The sequence below is a fragment of the Setaria viridis genome, chromosome 5 (genome assembly GCF_005286985.2).
Source record: "Setaria viridis chromosome 5, Setaria_viridis_v4.0, whole genome shotgun sequence".
Lineage (NCBI taxonomy): Eukaryota > Viridiplantae > Streptophyta > Magnoliopsida > Poales > Poaceae > Setaria > Setaria viridis.
Window position 1 is genome coordinate 9720692 of NC_048267.2, and position 24494 is coordinate 9745185.

A 24494-nucleotide genomic window follows, 5' to 3' on the forward strand; every position below is an offset into this window, starting at 1 on the left:
GCGTATTTGCGCGTGTTCGAGAGTAGCTAAAGCTAGATGTAAAACAAAACTCAAGTCGTAAACAAAAGGGACTCCGACTAAATAAAGGGGGCGCAGCCCCTGGAGTCCAGAGGAGGCACCACGGCAGGAGGGGGGGCGCGCGCGACCAGGGGAAGGGCCGCGGCTCCCAACCCTAGGCGCCCCACCTGGGCTACCCTATTGGGCCATCTTCTTATTCCGCTGGGCCTTCGTTCCTTAACAGCATGATGAAGTTTAATTCTCTCGCACGGGCCCGAGTGATTGGCCCAACTGGATGATCAACTGTAGGCGCTTGAGGTGCTGCTGGTGTAGATGTACTCGTGGTGTCCTCATCATCCTCCCCTTCTTGAACTGAAGTCGTCCTCGACGGCAACTCCTCATCTTCGCCCGCATACGGTTTCAAATCTGCAACATTAAAACTCGTGGAAACACCAAACTCCGCAGGCAGGTCAAGGATATAAGCATTATCATTAATCTTGGTTAGCACTTTAAAAGGACCAGCAGCACGTGGCATCAATTTAGAACGACGTAAAGTAGGAAAACGATCCTTTCTCAAATGCAACCAAACCAGATCACCCGGTTCAAAAGTAACATGTTTTCTCCCTTTACTACCCGCAACCTGATATTTAGCATTAGCAGCAGCAATGTTTTGTTGAGTTTGCTCATGCAAGCTAATCATTCGATCAACATGTGCAGTGGCATCTATGTGTGGGGCGTCCTCGGCATCAAGCACAAACAAATCAATAGGCGCCCGAGGAATATAACCATAAACAACCTGAAAGGGACACATCTTTGTAGAAGAATGCGTTGCATGATTATAAGCAAACTCAACATGAGGCAAGCAATCTTCCCAACATTTCAAGTGTTTATCTAAAACAGCCCTAAGCATGGTGGACAAGGTTCGATTAACCACCTCAGTTTGTCCATCAGTCTGAGGGTGACAAGTGGTGCTAAACAGCAGTTTAGTTCCCATTTTATTCCACAGTGATCTCCAAAAATGATTGAGAAACTTAGCATCACGATCAGAGACTATTGTATTTGGAATACCATGCAAACGAATAATCTCGCGAAAGAACAATTCAGCAACATTGCTAGCATCATCAGTCTTATGACAAGGTATAAAATGAGCCATTTTGGAGAAACGATCAACAACCACAAAAATACTGTCCCTCCCCTTCTTAGTTCTAGGCAATCCCAAAACAAAGTTCATATAAATATATGACAAGGGGAAGTAGGAACAGGCAAAGGCATGTACAAACCATGGTTGTTCAATCGTGACTTAGCTTTCTGGCAAGTAGTGCAGCGTGCAACAAGGCGCTCAACATCAACGCGCATCCGGGGCCAAAAGAAGTGGGCAGCCAGCACTTCATGTGTCTTGTAGACGCCAAAGTGCCCCATGAGACCGCCTCCATGCGCTTCCTGTAACAACAAACGACGAACCGAGCTAGCTGGAACACACAGCTTGTTAGCGCGAAACAGGAACCCGTCCTGTATGTGAAATTTGCCCCATGGTTTGCCATGAATACAATGGGCGAAAGCATCTTTAAAATCAGCATCGTCCACGTATTGATCCTTCACAGTTTGCAAGCCAAAGATTTTAAAATCTAACTGTGACAGCATGGTTTAGCGACGAGACAAAGCATCAGCAATGCCATTTTCCCTCCCGCTCTTGTGTTTAATAATGTAAGGGAAAGACTCAATGAATTCTACCCATTTAGCATGACGACGGTTCAGGTTTGTTTGGGTACGAATATGTTTTAAAGCCTCATGATCAGAATGAATTATAAACTCGCGATGCCAAAGGTAGTGCTGCCGAGTATGCAAAGTGCACACTAAAGTATAAAGGTCCTCATCAGTAAGCACATAACAGTGGTCAGTAGCAACAGTGAGGATCCAGGTAATGTACGAGGACACATACTGGCCCCTTCCTTATAAAAAAAGGACACGTACTGACCTTCTTGATCCCCGAACCTGATTAATGAAGCCGGAGCACAGAGCTTGTTGAATTTGGGCTGTTAGGCACCCTGACGGGCCAGGCAGGAGGCTCGAAATGTTTACCTAAACGGCAAAAAAAAAAAACCTGGCCCACGTAGCTAGCACTACTAGAAGGCCAGCAGCAGGAATGCAGAAGTCAGCAATGCAAGAGACGGCAAATTATTGGGCCAAAATAATTCAGCCCGGGTAGTACTAGGCCTAGCCCATGTCCTACCAGCATGTGCACGCTACGGGATGCGCTGAGGAAGGGGGAGCTGGCGGGAAGAAAAGCGCGGGCATGGGGGATACGACGCGGCGCGGGTACCGCTGACCAGTGACATATTTCAGCCTCCGGAATTCCGGAGGTCTCGCGGTCTTGGAACGGGTTGCATATGTCTATTGACTTGCTGGAGGGGTAAATCATCTCCCCCGCTTAAGATATTTTGTGACCTACAGCTGTGAGTGCCTCGGCGAAAATAGAAATGGCAGAGAAACAGTACGATTCTGTTGCGAGCTTGCGACTACTTTATATAGTTAATTCTCAAAATAGACTTAAAACTATTATTTTTTGACACCGCTGCCGCCGTGCGCATGCTGCTGGGAGGAGCCGAGGCCGAGTTGCGCTGGCTGAGCCGAGCCGACACAAATATCACAGCACTGCCTCGAGGGTAGTGCCGCGTAGGTGACGCCCTGTCTATAAAGCAGCACTCCTCTCACGTCTCTCCTCCCAAGCCTCACCCCTCTGCAAAGTACATTCATCTCACCTGATCAAAACCTCTTCCTCCAAGCTCTTTCCACGCGCGTTGCTTTTCCCCAACAAATCCCTTATGATTTTGTTTTTGGGATTTATCCCTTGTGTGTGGATGACGAAGGGAAGGGCAAGGCGTCGTTGTCGGGTGGAAGGAACTCGAAGGCCGATGCTGCGAAGGCGCCCAACCCTTTCAAGGTGAGCTTTGAGAGGACGCACTGGAAACATCTCGGATCGGAGATGCATGACCTGAAGTTGGAGAGCCTCGTCGCTGCCAACCCATCGGTCGAGGAGATCGCAGTTGGAGCGCTAGGAGGTGACGTGGCGTGGGGGCGACACCGGCGACAGGAGTGGTTCCGACAGCGGGCGTGGCTGGGGAGATCACAGTTGGTTCGTCAGGAGGAGGCGTGCAGGCGGCACCGGCGGGAGGGGTGGTTCCAGCAGCGGTAGCAGGCGCCGGCGGACTGCAAGCAGTGGCGGGCCCGGAGGACAGCACTTGTCGTACAAACTTCTGTTGGATGCTTGGGGTGTGTGTCATTTTGCTTCTCGTGGTGGGTTGGTTTCTTCTTTGAGATCTTAGATGGTGGATGTGCATGATTTTGCTTGTAAGGGTGGGTGCTACCTTATCCTAGATGGGGGATGTGTGAGATTTAGCCTGTCGTTGGTTCTACTTTGAATCTTTGACATGCTAGAGGATTGTGTTCAAATATACTGTGATATATATGATTATCTGGCACAACTCTTTTTGTTTGTGTGAAATGTTAGTGAATTTCCATGCATATTCTATAATTCTAGCAATGTAAAACATATGCCTCTTGTGGGAACCATGATAGAAAGTATACAAGGCCCGTTCATCGTCTCTATGATATGAGCCACGTATGTATTCTGTCAAAATAAGAAGCTAGCAACTGATATGTCCTAAGCTACTTGTGGGCACCAATGTTCTAAATAGCGAGCTATGGAATTTAGCGGAGGCCTGCTCAAACATCTATGGCAACTATAGCGCAGCTATGGCAGCTATAGCGTAGCTATGGCAGCTATAGCGGCAGCTAAAGGAAATAGCGGTTAAAAAAACATGCCATATACAGCCACAAAACAAGGAATTTCAGCAGGTATTTCAACATAAAATGAAACAATGAATGCACACACTTCATCTGGCATCTCAAGGCACACAATAAGACAACACAAGTGCAAAAGTATCTAAATATCTTCATCATCACTAGAGCGAGAGATGGATTTGTCAGCATCCTCGTTAGAAGCTGACAGAGATTGCATGTCGATGTCCAAATTATCTTCTGATTCTGAAGAGGAAGCATATTGCACTCCATCATCCATGACAGGAACAATCTTCCTCCTCTTCCTAAGGCACCGGTGCTGGATACCTCTCTTTCTTTTGGACTGTGTTGTTGCTGCTCCCTGTGAAGATTCTCCCTTTGATGATGCTTCAGCTTGCTCGGCTTCATATCCTTGTTCAACATTTGGCACAATTCCAGTGATCCACTCATTTTCATCATTCTCGAGAAGAACATTAGCAATTGCCTTCTCAATTGGGTCCCTAACTTTATCATTCTTCTTTTGCTTGAGTTTAGAGTTGAATTTAACAAAGACAAGATCTTTCATACTATTGTGAAGTAGCTTATTTCTTCTTTTTGTGGGAACCTGCATATAAATTGTGACGTGGTGAACTATGAATTAAATAACAGAAGTATTGTACAGAATTACATAATTGACATGTACTCAGTTCTTACTTGTTCAAATGCACTTCAATTCCTTTCACAAGCAGAGGAGCTGCATGTCAAACCCAAGATTCTTATTGCCAATTTCCTAAGATTTGGTGCACTTGTCCCATGATTCAGCCACCATTTAGCTAAAAACAGGAATTGATGACAATAAAGTAGTCATGTGTCTACTAATTTTAAGAAAGAATTGAAGAAATGTAGATAAAAACTACGTATTCACCTGGATCAAAGTTTTTGTTTCTCCTTTGTCTTATAGCCATTTACTTTCCAAATGTACCATTTGTATCCTGACAGTGCTCCAACTCAACAATGATTTGGTCTTGAACTTCAATATCTTCAACCATCTTTGTCACATAGCTTACTAGTCCTTCTCTGAATGATCCATCTAACTCAATATCTAGCTTCTTTGGATAATAATAATATGGGTTCAGGTAGTAACCAACCCTATGTAGTGGTGTCTTCAACTTGTTGTCCCACCTCTTGTCAATGATATCACATACTTCCTAAAATCGACCACGGTCATCGTCAAATATTTGAAAGATTTCTTCCATTGCATCCAACAAGCAGCCATACAAGAAGCCCATAGATGGTACATCACTGTCCATTCTCCTGAGGACATTAACCAATGGCTCAAAGAAATTAACAACATTATCAACTCCTTTCCAAAATTTATCAAAGCAGACAACTCTACTGGCATTCTTCCCTTTCACCTTGTTCAAGTACCCCATTTCATTGAGTTCATCAGACCTAAAAAAACTCATCAATTATTTCTTGTTGTCTTGTATGCTCTTCAAATTCAAATAAGCTGTAGCAAACCTAGTGACACCAGACCTGACCAAATCTTTGCTAAGAAATTTCCTCATGAGTTCCGAGACCCTTGTGTCAGCATAAAGGAACACAGTCAAAGACCTTGCCTTAGTAATTGTTTCATCCACTGATGGCAGCTTCCCGATGTCCTCCAGCATGAGATCAATACAATGGGCAGCACAACCATTCCAATATATGGTGGGGCGCTATAACACCTGGTGTTTCAATCATCAAAGGTGATTAAGAAAATTTAAAGGTGAATTATGGAGAAAAAGAGAAGAAATTGACTAAAAATCAAATTCAAGTCAAATTTGACCGAAATTTGAATTTTGAATTCTAAATTTAGAAAAATTGGGCAAAAATATGGAATGGAAGCTTGAGAGTGTTTAGAACTTTGGGAATCAAGATTGAAGATTAAACCTAGTCCTAAACATCTCAAGAAAGGCAATGGAAAAATCAAAACAAGAGTGTACTGTTCATTGTCCGAAAATGGATTTTCAGAAAAACAGAGTAAGTGTCCATTTTGGAAATTAATTTCTGCCAAATTTTCCAAATAAGTGGACCAAAGCAACTACACAGCAATGAAGTATGAACTTTGGACAAGTACATTGGGGTGTTGTTGGTCAAGAAAAGTAAAGGGACCAAATTCAAATTAAGGCTCAAAGTCAGCACTTTGCCACGGTTGACTTAGCTGCTGAAACTGTCTAAGTCTGAAAACAGCAATCAGTAGCTGAGTTTGGAGCGAAATTCAGAAGGATGTAGTGCAAAAGGTATAAGTGTTTATGAGCAAAATGGAATCTTTGATAGTTGTAGAACACGAATGGTTAGTAGTTGGACTGAGAAGAATGAATTTGGGCCACTGAAAATGATTCACAAGATGGGTAAATGGCCATGTATGAAGTCTGACGAACTGAATCAGAGGTTCAATGAAATTCAGTTACCCGAGAGAGAAAAGTTCAAATTTGATAACCTTTGGATGTTTATCTCGGGTAAGAGTTTATCTATAATTTGAAGGGTCCGAGTTTATCTCCAACTTTGCTTAAACGACTTGTGGACCGTCGGATTCAAACTCAGCCGTGGGAGGGCTCTGAACCTCGGGTGAAAGAGAAGCAAAGAAGGGGGGGGGGGGGGGGGGCGACAGAAGCAGAGCTGGACGTGTCACCGCCGGCGTCTTCGATCGTCCGCTAGCGCAACATCTACGCCACCTCCTCACCACGCAAGCCTAGCACTAGGCCACGGTGTCGCCCATGCGCGCGGTAAGTCCTTCGAATAACTACCGCTCCCGCCGCCGCTCCTTGCCACCCTGCCTTTTTAACGCCGCCGTCACTCTCTGTCAAGCTACCGTCGTCGACCAAAATTCCACCGCCACAACGCCTCTCTCGTCGATTCCTCTCGCCCACACCTCCGCTCATACCTCACCTAGAGCCCTGTCAGCTTGTCGTCCAGCTTCTCCGCCGGCGCGCCCGTGACTGCCGCCGTTTTCGTCCGCCGCCGCAAGACCTCCTACTCACGGTGAGCATCACCTTGCCGTTGTCTTTCTTCTTTGTGGTAAGCCGTAGGTAAGCGCCTGGGGTACTAGGAAGCTGTAGGGGTAGTCGGAGGGGTGAGTTGCGCCGTCGCCGTGCTTGGCCACGGCCGGCCGTTAGCTTCGCCGCCCGCCGCCGTGGAGAGGGTAGCTCCGACCGCCTCCCGGGGAGCTGCCGCTGCGCACGGGTGCGCTATAGCATGGGGATGCTTCCCCAACCTGGCCCCGTCGCTGGTGGGGCGCCAGCCGGCGAGCCGTGCCGCCCCCTGTCGCGCTCGGTTTTGGCACGAGGAGGAAGATGGTGCCTGGCGTTAGGGGCCCGCATGTCAGTTGGAGAAAGAGGGGGGGAGAGTAAAGGGGCCGGCCGGGGCGCAGTGAAAGCGTGGTGGGCCGGAGTCCAGTAGGCCCAGGTACCAGTGCGGGGGCTGATAAAGGAAAAAGGTCGTGGGCCTGTGAGGTCCAGCAGGCCGATGGGCCGGTGGGACAGGCCGGTGCCACGGAAAGAAAAAGAAAAAGGACAGCTGGGCCGTTGGGCTGGAACCGGATTAAGAGAGAGGAAAGGAAAGAGAATCGGCCCAATGAGCCCGGCAGAGGAGAAAAGGGCCGGCGGGTAGAAGAAATAGGGGAAGGAGGTGGGTCCGAGCCACGGGCCCAGCGCAAGAGAGAGGAGGTAGGAAGGGGGTGAGTAAGAAAGGTTCGGCCGGGGGGTTTTGGAAATATTTAGACTTTCTTTTGCTAGAATAATAGATTAAATTCGTATATCACCATTTAAATCATAGAAATTTCTAGGGGTGTCCAAAATTAGTGAAACCAATTTTGTTAGGATTGTTTTATTTTTCTTTATGCATTAAAATTTTTATACTCTAAGAAAAATAATAAAATTTAGGTATTTGTTTAATGCCTTTTCATTAAGGTATTTAAATAAATACTTAACCTTTATTAAATACATAAAATATGGAATAATGTTTTCATAATTACAAACTATTATTAACTCATAGGAAATTAGGTTTTGAGACTAGAAAATAATTATAATATTTTCTAAAAATAAAAGAAAAAGCCTAAGGTAGGGTTAGTAAAGAAAATAAAAATGGTGGGTTAATCTTTTTGGGTTTTTGTGTGTTGGCTTGCAACTTTATCATGATAAATTGTGTAGTCCCTTGTTGGCTTGCAACTTTATTATAAAGGAAAGTTGTATAGTCTTGTATTCAAAAAGTTGCATCACTAACCCATGCATATGCTATATCGTAGACACCGAAGCGCCTGAAGAGGATTTCTTGGAATTATCAGAAGGATCTCCGAAGTTTGAAGAGATCATTGAATTGATCCCCTGCGAGGCCAATCCGTCGGACAGTGCTAACATTTTTTTAGAACAAGGCAAGCCCCGGTGCATTTATACCTATCTACTTTGGAATTATTATTTCATGTGTCCAATTATCGGTTATCTTTTTTATGACTGCATTAAGTTTAGGAGTTGATTAAAACCCATTCTTGTGCATAATCATACCTTGTTTTAAGGACATCTTTGCCACTTGTTCAAACAATTAGTAAGTAATCCAAGTCTAGAAATGCTTAGTTGCTTAAAGTAACTTGTTTACCAAACCTTAAGGCGAAACGTTGGGTCATACATGTTAATCATGGAAAGGTAGCTTGGAAAGTTGAAAGGCAGGCAGAAGCTAGAGAGGTTAGTTCTGTCTGCTAGTTTAATCTGGTTAAGGCCCGATCGTTGTCTTAACCCTTGATCAAGTGAATGACACCTGATTACTTACTGGGTATGGGACCAGTAAAGCCCAGTAGGTTAGTAGACTCTCTGATCAGGAATATTTCGTACCCGTGTTTGACGTGCTGGAGATTGGCAGGGGCGTAGCCTGAAACTCACATGGAGATCAGGCCAGACGTGGGGTCCCATGTGGGGGTGCGTCCCTGGGTTCGGGTAGTCTTATTCCCAATCCTTGGGTTTGCTAATCGAAAGGTCGTTACGTACGACCTGGACAGTCGTACATAGCTGGTGATCAGGGTACTCTCCTGCATGATGTAAATTGATCCGGATCGCCGCAATTCTCGGTTATGAATGCACTTGATCACTGTTGAGCATCGTAGCATAATTTCATGAATGCAATGTCTTCCCATTAATAATTTTGTGTATGACTTAATACCTTGCTGCTTGCAAAATATTCTTTTTGTCATCATTTAGAATGGTTAGGTAATAACTTAATTGGAATAAAAGATAAAGCTAAGGTCTCACTTTTAGTAAGCTCTTTTGGCAAAAAGTGTGTCAGCCAGTACACTAAACAGCTATCATATAGTTCCAGAAATCTCTTATATTGGTTAGTCGGGTAAGCCTTGCTGAGTACCCCGTACTCAGGGTTATCCCTTGTGGCTATTTCAGAAGCACCGCAGGAGTCCGCCGAGGAGGAAGCCTCGAAAAACTAGGGTATTGTTACGAGTCTCGCAATACCCTCAGAAGAAAACTTAAATGTTCATCTCCCACCTGAACCGGTTTATGTTTTAAACTCCTAGAATCTCTCTGACCTGCACTGTTAAGTTTATTTCAAACTACGTTCTGTAATAACTCGTACCTCATGTATGTATGTAAAAATGTAATATCTGTTGATGCTTTCCCATCGTGGAGGCAATCCTGGTGTATGGCTATGAGACGTGACGTGGATCGTTCGAGGAGTCCTAGGGACACTCGACGGACTACCGGACTTATACTATTTTAAGTGTGTTTCGGATAATTGTTGTTCCGACAGCGATTAGGTGCATTTAAACCAGTTTAAGTTGGGTGGTTCCGCCACAGGCGCTTTGCTCTCAATAAACTAGCAGTTGTATCATTAACTCTAGCATTGTCAGTCACCACTTGAACTACATTTTTCTCCCCTATGTCATCTATACACCTATCAATTAGTTCAAAGATGTATTTCCCATCCTTCTTCATAGTTGAACAGTCCACAGATTCAAGGAAACAAACACCATATGCACTATGAACAACCAAATTCATCACCCCTCGGCCTCTTTTATTTGTCCAAGCATCTGTCATCATGCTACAACCAGTGAGCTCCCAAGATTCCTTATGTACCTTGAATGAATCCAACACCCTTCTTTTCCTTTTCTGCAAGAATGGGCCACCCATCTCATAGGGACTAGGACCTTGCAAGTTTCTACCTTAGTCTCCAATTGCTTCAAGCATAAGGTCAAAGCTTGGAAGGGTCACTGCATTGTGTGGAATGCTTGCTTCATAAAAAAACTGACAGATGTACTCACATGCACGATCCATCTTCTCTTCTCTTTTCTGAGTTGAAATCTTTGACTGGACCTTCTCGGCAAGCCCTTTGCCTTTCCTTGCATTTATAACCTCTTTTGGTGTTAGCTTGTAGTACTTCTCAATAGGTCCACTTGAGCTTCTCTCATTCCTTAGCACAACAACAGAAGTTGTTTCAGCGTCATCATCACTAAACCCTCCTTCTCCTTCCGAGTGACTCAAGTCTACCACAGCTCTAGCAGCCTCCTTATGCTTGGCATTATTTTCCTTTGCATTCTTCTTCTTAGTCAATAATTTATACATTTCATCCTTTACATCAGACGGGACACGGTCACACTTAGCAACATTAGACTTTGGAATCTTGGCAAGGTGGTACTTGATTCGAGTAATACCACCGGTGTAAGTATTCTCACAATAGTTGCACTTTAGAGAATTCTTCTTGGCTGGATTCAGACAAGTACAATGCTTCCATGCTGGGTCAGATGAGTCAACCATGGCAGCCTGTACTTGTGTTGTTGATGCTGTGCTTGACTGGCCCAAGCCTACGCATGGTAAAAATAAATAAATGAGACAAATTGTAGTAGGCACAAGCACAAGCACACACAATTAAACACAAATTGTCAAATTCATAAATCACAATCAGAAATCACAACGCACATTGAACTGTAGGAGTAGAGGGACGGGGAGATGATGAACTTGCCTGGCGCAACCTCACTTGGCTGTGTTGCTTCTGCTTGTGACATCATCCCTGGGTGGCCACCAGTCACAGCCTGAGGAGCAGCACCTACCGTCGCAGCCCGCGGCGACAACGAAGCAACGCCATGGCGACAACGGAGCAGCGCCGCCGCGAAGCACGGGATTGGGGAAAATGCATTGATGGATCGGTTTTGGGCCAAAACTAGTGGTGGACATGATCTCAGATTCAAATTAGGCCTACATAGATATGAACTGTGTTTGAAGCACTAAACGCTATGCGACGCTAAACAATTTAGCGCCGCTAAAGTACACTATTGCAGCCTTAGCTGTGATAGCGCTCTAGTGTGCAATATCGTCACGATATGTCACTAGAAACGCTATAGCGCCGCTAAATGGCCGCTATAGCCCGCTATTTAGAACATTGGTGGGCACCAAAATATTGATTCTGCCGTGATTGACAACTTCCATATGGGAAATTTGCTTATAACTATTTACTATTTCAAGCTACTTTGTGAGTAACAAGACCGAATTTGGTAAAACTAGCTATAATTTCTTCTTTACTATTGAGAAGAACATTATATACAAATGGATCTATTGAGAAATCGGCACCCCAAACTAAACACCAACTTCCTAGAAGTGTCACTAAAGTGTAGTATGACACCACTTCTTCTGTGAACTTTGTACCCACACTAAAGGAGACCTTCACACCGACACCAACACGGGAGACCAACTCTTTACAAGGGAACCCAAATCTTTTATTCACCTACTCACAACCTGATACAACACTCACTTTTACACTCTTTATGTGGCTACCCTACCATGATACCACTACACTACATGGCAACATTGTCATCTTTTCACCTATGGTTCACATGCCACTCTGTGCCATGGTATGGCTAGGAGGGAGGGGGAGCACCTCTATTTATATGTGCTCATGATCATTGTAGTGTTGCCATGTGGCAATTTCCACACTCTTCCATGCAAAATATCCTAACTCTAGAACTCTCTTCATCCTTATCTAGTTTCTTATATTTCTACCATACTAAAATATCTAGTTTTAGAGTATTCTACACTTCACCATGAAGCATGTCAACTATAGCTCATGCATTCTCTCCAATTTTCTAGAACCTTCATACCTTGCCAGGATCTTATCCTTATACATGACAAAGTTAGTCTCTTGAGATCTTCACAATCTTCTAGAATGTTCCAAGTGTGCATTGCATATTTCAACAGGATCATACAATATGATGCTTCAGCAGTTCAGCTACTTAAACCTCATGCAACATGCAACCAAACAGGATCCTTGTCTGGAATACCAAATAGCAGTTAAGCTGCTCAAATTGTCATCTGCACACTTCTTCAGGGAAAGGCAAGGCAAGCAATAAAGCAGTTTTTGGGGACATGCAATCCTGCGCAATTGTCTATGCATGCTCACTCCTTAGTCTTCATACCAGTCCATTGGCTTCATGCTGCACAACAGTTTCAACAGAAAAAAGAACATGTAAATTCTATTTAGTGTGTACGATTACAAGACACTAGTATAAGACAAACTAAGAGCAAGCAACAGCAAAAGACATGAAGACCATTATAAAAGCCTAGATATGAGAAATTGGAAACAAGTTTTCTTTGGTAAATAGGAGCAGTAGTGATTACATAAATTATGCATAAGAAAGAAAATAGCTAGACAGCAAGCAAGTGGGGAAGAAAAGAAATGCGATAAAACCCCTCTTCAAGCATGGATCTTGAACTGACCTCATCAAACCAAAAAGAAACGAAAATCTTGCATTTATCAGCATCAACAATTCAACTGGAGTAACATTAGTTGGATGAAAAAAATTAAGGCCTGGCTCCAGAAGAGGCCGAGAATATAAATTATTAGATAAAACAGATATGCAGTACATATGTTCAGAATGAGTCCATGATACACCCCTGATACAGATGTGTTGCAAATGGATTTGTTACCCAATGGTACAAAGCTATGTGGCATTGGTTGAAATGCCACCTGACTTACCATCTTCTAACATGACCACCCACAAATTAGTGAATCAAGTGCTAGAGTGTAGGTTTGAGCTCATTGGCTCAAGAGTCAAGAGAATGAATATAAACAAAGTTAATGCAGGGAATTCATTGAATCCAAAAATCACATGGATGATTCATTGAATCCAGCTTAATAGAGGGAAAACTTAAGAAATGTTGTGCATAAGGCTTTTATCAAGAGGATTATATGAAAAGTTAAAGAGTCGCATTGCAAACATTGTATCAAATAAATAAAAATAACTATTGTAACAAACAAATAAGAGAAAGCGTAGCCTCTTCCTTATCAACTATTCTCAAAGAGCAATTAAATAGATTACAAAAGGCTACTGGACTTGAACTTCGTGAACAGTTCACTGAAGAAGGCAGGCCTTTGGTGAAGATGTCCGCGTAATGAGAGCTCATCAAAACATGAAGAACGCGGACATCTCTGGTGGCAACGCGCCCATGAACAAAGTGTAGATCAATCTCCACATGTTTGGTGTGCTGATGCTGAACGGGGTTCGAAGACATGTAGACAGTGCTAATGTTATCACAATAAACCAAGACGGTGCGGCGTAGAGGAACATGCATCTCAACAAGAAGTTGGCACAACCAAGAAACCTCAGCAACGGCATTGGCAACCGCCCGATACTCAGCCTCGGCACTCGAGTGAGAGACTGCATTCTAACGCATGGAAGACCAGGAGATTAGATTATCACTCAAAAAACAGGGCATAGCTTGAAGTGTATTTCCAGGTGTCCGGGCAGCCAACCCAATCAGCGTCGGAGTAGAGAAGCAGATTAGACTGAGTAGATGGTCGCAAGAGCAAGCCCAGGTTAAGAGTTCCACGTACATACCGAAGAATGCGCTTCAAAGCAGCAAGATGCGGCTCTCACGGGTCATGCATATGGAGGCAGACCTGGTAAACAGCATAGGCAATATCTAGACGTGTGAAGGTGAGGTACTGTACATGTGAATAAAAGCGTTGTGATGCTGAACATAATAGAAAAAGGCATTATCCTTGCTATTGATGCCCATGAAGCAGTCAGGTGGTTATGCAACACAAGCTCAAATACCTGCATCAACCATTATACAGCGAGGTCAGTCAAATGAGTCCTTCGTTTTCTCGACTAAAGTCAATAAGCACATATCTGACCAAGAGGAGCAAATAAGACAAAATATAAAATGGAATAGTTATTCTACGATACAATTAGGCACGCATAAGCATATCAATTCAGTGTTATTTGGGCACATATAACAAGTGTTTTCTTAGCCCAGGATCTCTTTCCCTCCCTCTTACACACAGTGGTTCTCTGCTCTCACAACATGCATGAACACAGGGAGAAAGAACTCAAAGAAGACACGGACAAAAGCTTTGGCGGCACAACAACTGTCTGTTTTTGTGTTTCCTTTATATGTTCAACAGAACTCAACTGAGCATGCACATAGTGAGCTGCTAGCTTGATCCGCTTCCTAATATTCCACCATAATGTGCAGCTACACAAACGAGGTCACATGGCCACTTCAAACCTCCATGCAAATAATTGCAGCATATCTTGCCATTGACATGACGGGCCTAATGCACGGAGTAAATATGAATTAACAAATTTAACGTGTGAAAAATTGGAAAATAATCTAAGTGATGGATGATTGTGTTTGCATTATAGAAACTTATTTTGAGAGCAATAGAGATTGCGTGAAATAATAGATTGATTAGGGCATACAATGGGTACAACAATATATAGGCAGTCCCTTAGAGAGATTTATAGAAACAGAAACAATCTCAGGGTATCCTCACCAAATACTAATCAAGGGGCCACGACAGTAGCCGGCCCTAGCCTAGGCGTACACGCCAGGGGCTCTACACGCACACAATACATCCACATATCTAACATATTTGATTATAGAGAACGGAAAGAGCATGGAGTACATATGTAATGGATCTGCCGACCTCTTATAAACAATAGATTCGCAAAGACTCGTGCCTCATTTTTAATCCAGAAAGTGGATATCAGAACACTAGATCCAAGATGAGACATTTAAACTTCCCATGAACAATGTTTTGCCTCTTGAAGCCAAACTAAGCAAGGATCCACCAGCCAAGAAAGTAAAAGGGTCGTTCAAAGAGCCTGCATAAGAAAAGAGCATTTTATGTTGAGAAACGAAGCTAGATAAATATTGAAAGTAAACTTTGACCTAGAAATATCAGCATAAATTGTTCTTTATTATCTTTGATGGATCTGAATTCCAGCAAAGATGGATATTGATAAGATAACTTAAAGGTGTCGGGAATGGATGGAAACAAGTCAAAACAGAATAAGAATGACCTAATTTACATTTCACATATTCATGACAAACAGGGAGGAAATAACAGTACTTGTTATAGGTGACCTATAAGTGGCTATCTATTACTTTCTATCTCATGACAGCCTTCAAGATTTGTATTATCAGATGATTTGGCAATAATTTGTACTTTACAGGTAGGAATGTATTGAGCCAAAGGAGAAACGCAGGACCCTCTACCTTCACCAAACTTTCATAACTTGGAGCTGACCACCATCCATTCTTTGTTTTGCACACTTTGTGATAAAAGTTTGTTAGAAAAATGACTCTCCAAGCATCTGATAGAATTCCTCACTACTCCTGCCTCAGAAATCATGTGCACAGTAGCGGACTCAGGTTTTCGCCAAGACTAGGGCTAAGTTGTAAGGCTCATGAGTCATGCCACAACAATATATATACGAAAATATCATATACTACCGTAAAGTCTAAATTGTCTTCTAAATTGACTATCATAGCATAATATTTTCTCAAAATCTACACAAATTGCATAATTATTAGTCGATTCTAGCACTCCATTGTGCTGGCATAAAAATCGTGTGTGTGGCCCCCAATAAATTGCTTCACTGAGTTTATTTTTGCGATTGTTTACACTTAAACGGAAACAGGATATAATCAACTAATTGTTAGTTGACTTTTCCTTTACTAGTGTTTGCTACACAGCTGCACGGGAAACTTCGAATCGCTGCCTCCTATGCGACAAGATGCAAGCAAGCACAATGGCCACTAGGTAAGCTGGGCACGCTAGCACTGGTCTACGGATATACGTGCTCACGCTCGCTGGTTGCTGCTCTGCTTGCCGTGTCAGTTGACAACCAAGGACGCTTCGGCAAGGCCACAAGGTAGCAGACGGCATGCATGAAGTGGCCTAGCAATGGCGCAAGCTAATAAGCTCGGGTCGGGCACTACACCAGAAACGATTTGTGCTGCCACGTTGAAATTAGCGTGCTAGTGGACGGAATTAGCACCCGCCAGCATAAAGGTGACAGGGGTCGTCGGACTGGTACCTGCCAGCACAGATGGCTCTGTGCTGGCGGGCTACCTAAGCGCTTGCTAGCACAAATAGAATCTCATTTGTGTTGGCGGGCACTTAGGTAGCCCGCTAGCACAGAGCCCACTACATCTCCCTTATCTTCAGCGAGGCTGGCCTTATCTTATCTCTCCTGGCCTCCCATCTCCCATGTCCCATCCTTATCTTATCTCTCCAGACAGCGTGAGCAGGCGGCGGGAACGGTGGCAGCTTCGGCGAGCGGCGGGAGCGGCGGTAGGCACGGCTTCGGCAGGAGCAGGAGTGGCGGTGGGCGCGACGGGGACGAGCAGGTGCGGCGGGTGGCGGCGAGCGCGGGAGCAGCGGGGACGAGCGGCAGCGAGCGCGGGAGCGGCGGGCGGCGGTGGGGACGAGAGGGCGACAGGCGGCGGGGATGAGTAGCAAGTAGGCTTTTTCTTTATTTTCAAAAAATATCTGTGCTGGCATCACCCGCCAGCACAGAAAGTCTCTGCGCTAGCGGGTGGCTAACGGTGCCCGTCAGTACATAGCGGTCTGTGCTGGCGGGCGAGCACCTGCCAGCACTGACACCATTTGTACTGGCTTAAGGTTGCTGGTGGGTGCTCGGTCCGCAAGCACGGAGCCCATTTAGCTGCCAGGGTAAATTTTTTTGGCCTAGCGGGGCATGCTGCTGCAAAGAAGAAAAACGCAGAAAGAGAGAAGGACATAGGCGTACAGACCAAGTGAAGGCACGTAGACGTGGTAGGTGTGCTGGCCTGGAATGCAGGAACGAGGATGGGACCATACCTTGCTACAAGGCTCAAGACTAGGGCCACGGCCCTACTGGCCCTACCCACAGGTCCGCCCCTGCCTGTGCATACGAGCTATCACATGTGAAAGAAACTGCCAGTGCCCCTGAACTAGTTCTTTCTGACATCCTCGATGACACATAAGAAAATGACTTCAGCAAGAGAAGACACAAGTTCTTCGTCTGATGAGATGATACTGAAATCATAGACATCAATGTATTCACGAACCAGCAAGAAGGGCCCATCCAGTGCTAAAATCTCTCGCAAAAGGCAGGATCTGCGGAAGGGAATTTCTAGGTAGTCTCACCCTTGCTTATTTTGCAAGAAGGCTAGTTTGAATCCAGGACCTTCAGGAAACAAGTGGAGAAAATCTACCAGCCCAAGAAGTGTAGGCAGACAACAAATATATATAATCTGAGCTAAACTATACAAAATTTGCACCTTTCTGTGTTTGCCCAAATCTTGGAAATCTCTCTGAACCCAGCGACACGACCATTAAAAGTAGCTTAAAACGCCATCGTCAAAACACTGCCAGGTTCATTTCCAGAGAAAAAAAAAATCAGAACCAAATCCTTTCATTATCCTACAGTCCCTGTCTTTAACCTCCACAGCTTGCAAAATTTACGAAATTTGCCAAAACTTCCTCATAGTCTAGTGTAGGCAGAAAATCTAACTGAAGTTCAAGAATTCTGCCACACTTCACATGTACGAACAAAATAATAGATTCGAACGTGAGTGCGGTACAATAAAATGAAAAAAGACTCCAAAGGTAGATTTTGACCTTGAATTTCTTTTGGAATATATTCATTTGCACAAAGTCAACGTCATATTGAAAGCACTTTGATCTGTTGATAAAACTTCTATAAACATACCGTGCAGATTATTTCACTAATTGTTGGTCAAAATTTATAAATTTGACTTTTTACCTCTTCAAATGACAAAATTTGCCTTATAAAATTGGGCACATGTGGACTACCAATACTAGGAGCACTTTACCCTATATGTAATAGCAAATTAGTAATATTCCAATAGCTGAGCGAACAGGAGCAAGGGGATACGTGAGAGTGGAAGCCGGAAAGCTCACCACTCGTGTGGACGCGGCGTTTTTCCCACCAATCCACCATCATCGGTTCGTGGGGAGACGCCTCGAAAACAATGGACTCCATACCGGCGTTGAGGTACGCCTCCGCCGCCGCGCCGCCATCGGCCGAGACCGCCGCCGCGGCGACCGTCTGCTCCGGCCGAGCGGCGCCGGAAAGCTCCAGCAGCGCGAGGACGTACGCCCGCGCGAGGACGCCCAGGTAACACCGTGCGAACGGGAAGAGAGCACCGCGGCCGCCGTCCGCCAGACCGAGAGCGGAGGCGAAGGCTGCAGGGCTTATGCTAGGGCAGAGAGAGAGAGAGAGAGAGAGAGAGAGAGAGAGAGAGAGAGGAGGGCGAAGGAGAAGACGCCATTTGATTTGGTTCGGTTTTCGTGGTGGATATCGATCGGTTGGACTCGGTAACCGCCTAACCAGTATGGCTTGTTGGCTCGGTCCAGCTCGGCTTGTTAGTCCGACTGACAACCTACGCTCGGCTCAAAAGCTAAAACTGAGCTCGGCGCCTCGGCTCGGTTTGTTTAAGCTCCAAGTTTACCTCGTTGAAGGCTGGTCTTAATTCTTAAATCTTAATAGAGTTCATTCTCATCAAATGAGATGTCACATGAGCAAATTGATGATACGACACTAGAGTAAAAACAAAGTTTCAAATAGCTGGAACTGGACGTGTCACTCGGTAAGTTATAGTACGTATCTACAAAACAGATAAGCATGTTGTGTATCTCATATTTCTCATTTGTGAAACTTTGCATCCAAAAGTTACCACAGCTTGGTAAAAAAAATCCAAATAAAGGTAGCGCTGACATTTATAGTCATCACATCGAAAGGAAATAGTTTAAATGACAATCTCGCAAGCAGAAATAAGTTAAACCAATATTTCACTGAAAAATAAGTTATAAGGTAATACTCTCCTCCTTTTTCTAATATAGACGTATTTTGTTTCATTAGGATCAGGCTTTTGAACCAAATTGCTATGTTTATTGATAGAGTCGGAGTGCCCGATCTTTCGGTGAGTGGAGATAAATTCGACTTGGTGGAAGTAGACCCTCACGATCCGACTACGACGAGCGAACCCGAAGCGCCAATGCAATCGCTGAACCAACTCCCGATGGTTACCAACCTCGCCGGTGCGAGATCAGCCTGATCACGAAGATCGATTCCTGTCCGCAATCGAAGAACGAACAAGAAAAAGAGGCGAGAAATCTAAATATCACTCGAAGGTGGAGTTCTGAATCACACAAGGACAGCGCGTATTTGCGCGTGTTCGAGAGTAGCTAAAGCTAGATGTAAAACAAAACTCAAGTCGTAAACAAAAAGGACTCCGACTAAATAAAGGGGGCGCATCCCCTGGAGTCCGGAGGGGTCACGCGCGCCCAACCCTAGGCGCCCCACCTGGGCTGCCCTGTTGGGCCATCTTCTTATTCCGATGGGCCTTCGTTCCTTAACACCATGATGAAGTTTAATTCTCTCGCACGGGCCCGAGTGATTGGCCCAACTGGATGATCAACTGTAGGCGCCTGAGGTGGAGGAGCAACTGGAGGCGCCTGAGGTGCTGCTGGTGTAGATGTACTCGTGGTGTCCTCATCATCCTCCCCTTCTTGAACTGAAGTCGTCCTCGACGGCAACTCCTCATCTTCGCCCACATACGGTTTCAAATCTGCAACATTAAAACTCGTGGAAACACCAAACTCCGTAGGCAGGTCAAGGATATAAGCATTATCATTAATCTTGGTTAGCACTTTAAAAGGACCAGCAGCACGTGGCATCAATTTAGAACGACGTAAAGTAGGAAAACGATCCTTTCTCAAATGCAACCAAACTAGATCACCCGGTGCAAAAGTAACATGCTTTCTCCCTTTACTACCCGCAACCTGATATTTAGCATTAGCAGCAGCAATGTTTTGTTGAGTTTGCTCATGCAAGCTAATCATTTGATCAACATGTGCAGCGGCATCTATGTGTGGGGCGTCCTCGGCATCAAGTGCAAACAAATCAATAGGCGCCCGAGGAATATAACTATAAACAACCTGAAAAGGACACATCTTTGTAGAAGAATGCGTTGCATGATTATAAGCAAACTCAACATGAGGCAAGCAATCTTCCCAACGTTTCAAGTGTTTATCTAAAACAGCCCTAAGCATAGTGGACAAGGTTCGATTAACCACCTCAGTTTGTCCATCAGTCTGAGGGTGACAAGTGGTGCTAAACAACAATTTAGTTCCCATTTTATTCCACAGTGATCTCCAAAAATGACTGAGAAACTTAGCATCACGATCAGAGACTATTGTATTTGGAATACCATGCAAACGAATAATCTCGCGAAAGAACAATTCAGCAACATTGCTAGCATCATCAGTCTTATGACAAGGTATAAAATGAGCCATTTTGGAGAAACGATCAACAACCACAAAAATATTGTCCCTCCCCTTCTTAGTTCTAGGCAATCCCAAAACAAAGTCCATAGAAATATCAAGCCAAGGGGAAGTAGGAACAGGCAAAGGCATGTACAAACCATGGTTGTTCAATCGTGACTTAGCTTTCTGGCAAGTAGTGCAGCGTGCAACAAGGCGCTCAACATCAGCGCGCATCCGGGGCCAAAAGAAGTGGGCAGCCAGCACTTCATGCGTCTTGTAGACGCCAAAGTGTCCCATGAGACCGCCTCCATGCGCTTCCTGTAACAACAAACGACGAACCGAGCTAGCTGGAACACACAGCTTGTTAGCGCGAAACAGGAACCCATCCTGTATGTAAAATTTGCCCCATGGTTTGCCATGAATACAGTGGGCGAAAGCATGTTTAAAATCAGCATCATCCACATATTGATCCTTCACAGTTTGCAAGCCAAAGATTTTAAAATCTAACTGTGACAGCATGGTATAGCGACGAGACAAAGCATCAGCAATGACATTTTCCTTCCCGCTCTTGTGTTTAATAATGTAAGGGAAAGACTCAATGAATTCGACCCATTTAGCATGACGACGGTTCAGGTTTGTTTGGGTACGAATATGTTTTAAAGCCTCATGATCAGAATGAATTATAAACTCGCGATGCCAAAGGTAGTGCTGCCAAGTATGCAAAGTTCGCACTAAAGCATAAAGCTCCTTATCATAAGTAGAATAATTCAAGCTAGCACCACGTAATTTCTCGCTAAAGTAAGCAACTGGTTTTCCTTCTTGTAACAAAACAGCACCTAGCCCAATACCGCTAGCATCGCATTCAAGCTCAAACACTTTAGTAAAATCAGGTAACTGCAAGAGAGGAGCATTGGTTAACTTATCTTTCAAGGTGCTGAACGCAACCTCTTGCGAATCACTCCAAGCAAAGGGAACATCCTTCTTTGTAAGCTCATGTAGAGGCGCTGCAATGGAGCTAAAATCACGAACAAACCGGCGGTAGAAACCTGCAAGGCCAAGAAAGCTTCGAATTTGTGTGACCGTCGTCGGTGTAGGCCACTCCCGAATGGCATCAATCTTGCTGCTATCCACCTCAATGCCCTATGGAGTAACAACATAGCCAAGAAACGAGACACGTTGTGTGCAAAACATGCATTTTTCAGGGTTAGCAAATAAATGGGCTGCACGCAACGCATCAAAAACAGCACGCAAATGTTCTAAATGCTCTTCCATAGACTTGCTGTAAATGAGGATATCATCAAAATAGACAACGACAAACAATCCTATGAAGGGCCTCAGAACTTCATTCATCAAACGCATAAATGTGCTGGGAGCATTTGTCAAACCAAACGGCATAACCAACCATTCATATAACCCAAATTTCGTTTTAAAAGCCGTTTTCCATTCATCACCTAATTTCATGCGAATCTGATGGTAGCCACTACGCAAATCAATCTTAGTGAAAATAATGGCACCACTAAGCTCATCTAGCATATCATCAAGGCGTGGTATAGGGTATCAGTAGCGAATGGTAATGTTATTAATAGCCCGACAGTCTACACACATACGCCATGAGCCATCTTTCTTTGGAACAAGTAACACGGGAACGGAGCAAGGGCTAAGAGACTCACGAATATAACCCTTGTCAAGCAACGCCTGTACCTGGCGCTGGATTTCCTTCGTCTCATCCGGATTTGTATGGTACGGTGCGCGGTTCGGAAGCTGTGCGCCGGGAATGAGGTCGATCTGGTGCTCAATGCCACGAAGTGGTGGAAGTCCCGGTGGCAAATCTTTTGGAAAGACATCAGCGTACTCCTGCAAAATGTTAGCAACTGCAGGGGGAATATCCAAAGATGGTGCATCATCAAGTGAAACGAGCACACTAGAGCATATAAGGGCATAGCATGGAAAAGGAGCATCGCGTAACTCATCAAAATCAGCACGTGTGGCAAGCAAAACAGGAGCATTCAACTTGATTTCAGAATTAACAGATGGCGATGCGTCAAGTTGTTTAGCAGTTTTAGCAGCTCTAGCAAGATCATCTTTAAGAATTTGTTCAGGTGTCATTGGATGTATAATTATTTTCTGACCCTTAAACATGAAAGAATAGTGATTTGAACGACCATGATGCAAGCTATCAGTATCATATTGCCAAGGACGCCCAAGTAACAGAGAGCATGCTTCCATGGCAATAACATCACAATCGACAAAATCAGAATAAGCACCCATGGAGAAAGGAACACGGACCGATCGAGTAATTCTAATTTTCCCACCATCATTAAGCCATTGAATGTGATATGGATTTGGATGCTTACGAGTGGGTAAAGACAACTTTTCAACCAGCGCGGTACTCGCCAAATTGTTGCAGCTGCCGCTGTCGATGATGATGCGAATCGACCGCTCCTGCACAACGCCCTTGGTATGGAAAAGAGTGTGTCGCTGATTCTTCTCGGGCAGAGCGACCTGTGTACTAAGAACACGCTGCACAAAAAGACTTTCATACCTATCGGCGTCGCCTGGGTTGACATGTACTTCCGCTTTTGCTGCATGGTCAGTGGCAAGCATAGCATGTTGAATATCTTCAGAATCACTAGCGGAAGAATACTCACCATCGTCACGAATGAGCAAGGTACGCTTGTTCGGACAGTCCCGAAACACGTGGCCAAATCCTCTGCAACGATGGCACTGAATATCCCGTGTGCGGCCTGTGGGATGGGCGGCGCCTGTGGAAGGGGCAACGCTTGCAGGTTTGGCCGTTCTCTCGCGCGGTGTAGTGGTGGGCGTGGGTGGCGCACGTAGAGCGGGTGCGGAGTTGGATGTCGATCTTCTTCCTGCAAAAGAGTTAGAATATGTCTTCGAGCGGCGTCCCTGCACTTCACGTTCAGCTTTGCAAGCATATTCAAATAATGTTGTCATATCTGTGTATTCCTTATAATCAAGTATATCCTGAATTTCGCGGTTCAAACCACCACGAAAACGTGCCATAGCAGCGTCGTTTTCCTCCAATAACCCACAACGAATCATGCCTATTTGTAATTCCTGGAAATATTCCTCAACAGATTTGGAACCTTGCTGAAAACGCTGCATTTTATTAAGCAAATCTCGGGCATAATAAGAAGGCACAAATCTGTGGCGCATAGAAGCTTTTAATTGATCCCAAGTGGTTGGAATGGTATTGGGATGTTTGTGATTATATTCACGCCACCAAATTAAAGCAAAATCAGTAAATTCACTAATAGCAGCTTTAACTTGAGAATTAGCAAGAATATCATGGCATGAAAATTTCTGTTCAACTTCTAATTCCCAATCAAGATATGCAGCAGGATCATATTTGCCATTAAAAGGTGGAATTTTAAATTTAATCTTGGAAAAGGAATCATTACCGGGACGGCGTGGCACGCGGCGGGCACGGCCTCGGCGGTCGCCATCGTCCTGGTCCGAGTCACCACCATAACCCTGCTGCAACTCTGCGACTGTTGTGTGCAATGCATCGAGTCGTGCCACAACTGAGTCGAGTGTGGCCTTAGCGGCCGTCTATGCAAGGTCGAGCTGATCACACCGCTCGGTCGTCGAGGAGATCGTCGAGTCCAGCCGTTCATGAATCGTCTGAATGTCGGTGACAAGCCCTTCAACTTGTGCCTGTATGCCCTGCAGCTGGTTAGCCCCCGCGTCGACATCATCTGCCATGGTTAGCGCAAATACAAGAACAAAAGCGACGACAAAACAGGGGTGTAACGGCTCACAAGGCGCTCACACTAGTGCTGTTATCAAATTCTTATCCGTTCTTACCACGCACACAGGGGCGAACTGCAACCAACCGGTGGAACTCGTGAAAGATTGGAGGAGCGATTGCCTGGAGAAACAAAATGTGCTCGTCGTAGAACTATGTGGAGTTCTGGGAAGGCTGCACTCAAATGAAGGATTAGCACAATCAAACAATAATGCAAAGTTGAAATATAGTGCCAAACACGTAACAAGAGTTGCTGGGAACAAGGGAAATCGAAAGAACAGAGGCAAAGGTGGAGAGGGCCCACCTCTTTTGTTTTTTTTTCTGTTTTTTTTTCACAGAGGGTGCCCCAAAACTGATA

The 24494-nt window shown here is 44.7% G+C and overlaps 1 long non-coding RNA gene and 1 pseudogene across 1 annotated transcript; both read right to left on the reverse strand.

Moving 5' to 3' along the window:
• Positions 1-3940: 3940 nt before the first annotated feature.
• LOC140222776 (uncharacterized) lies at positions 3941-10373 on the reverse strand (annotated as a pseudogene).
• A 4101-nt stretch (positions 10374-14474) lies between these two features.
• LOC117855670 (uncharacterized) lies at positions 14475-18379 on the reverse strand. The gene is made up of 2 exons (XR_011898388.1): positions 18001-18379; positions 14475-14911 (listed from the first exon to the last, which is right to left on the reverse strand). It is a non-coding gene; the product is annotated as an uncharacterized lncRNA (long non-coding RNA).
• Positions 18380-24494: the final 6115 nt, after the last annotated feature.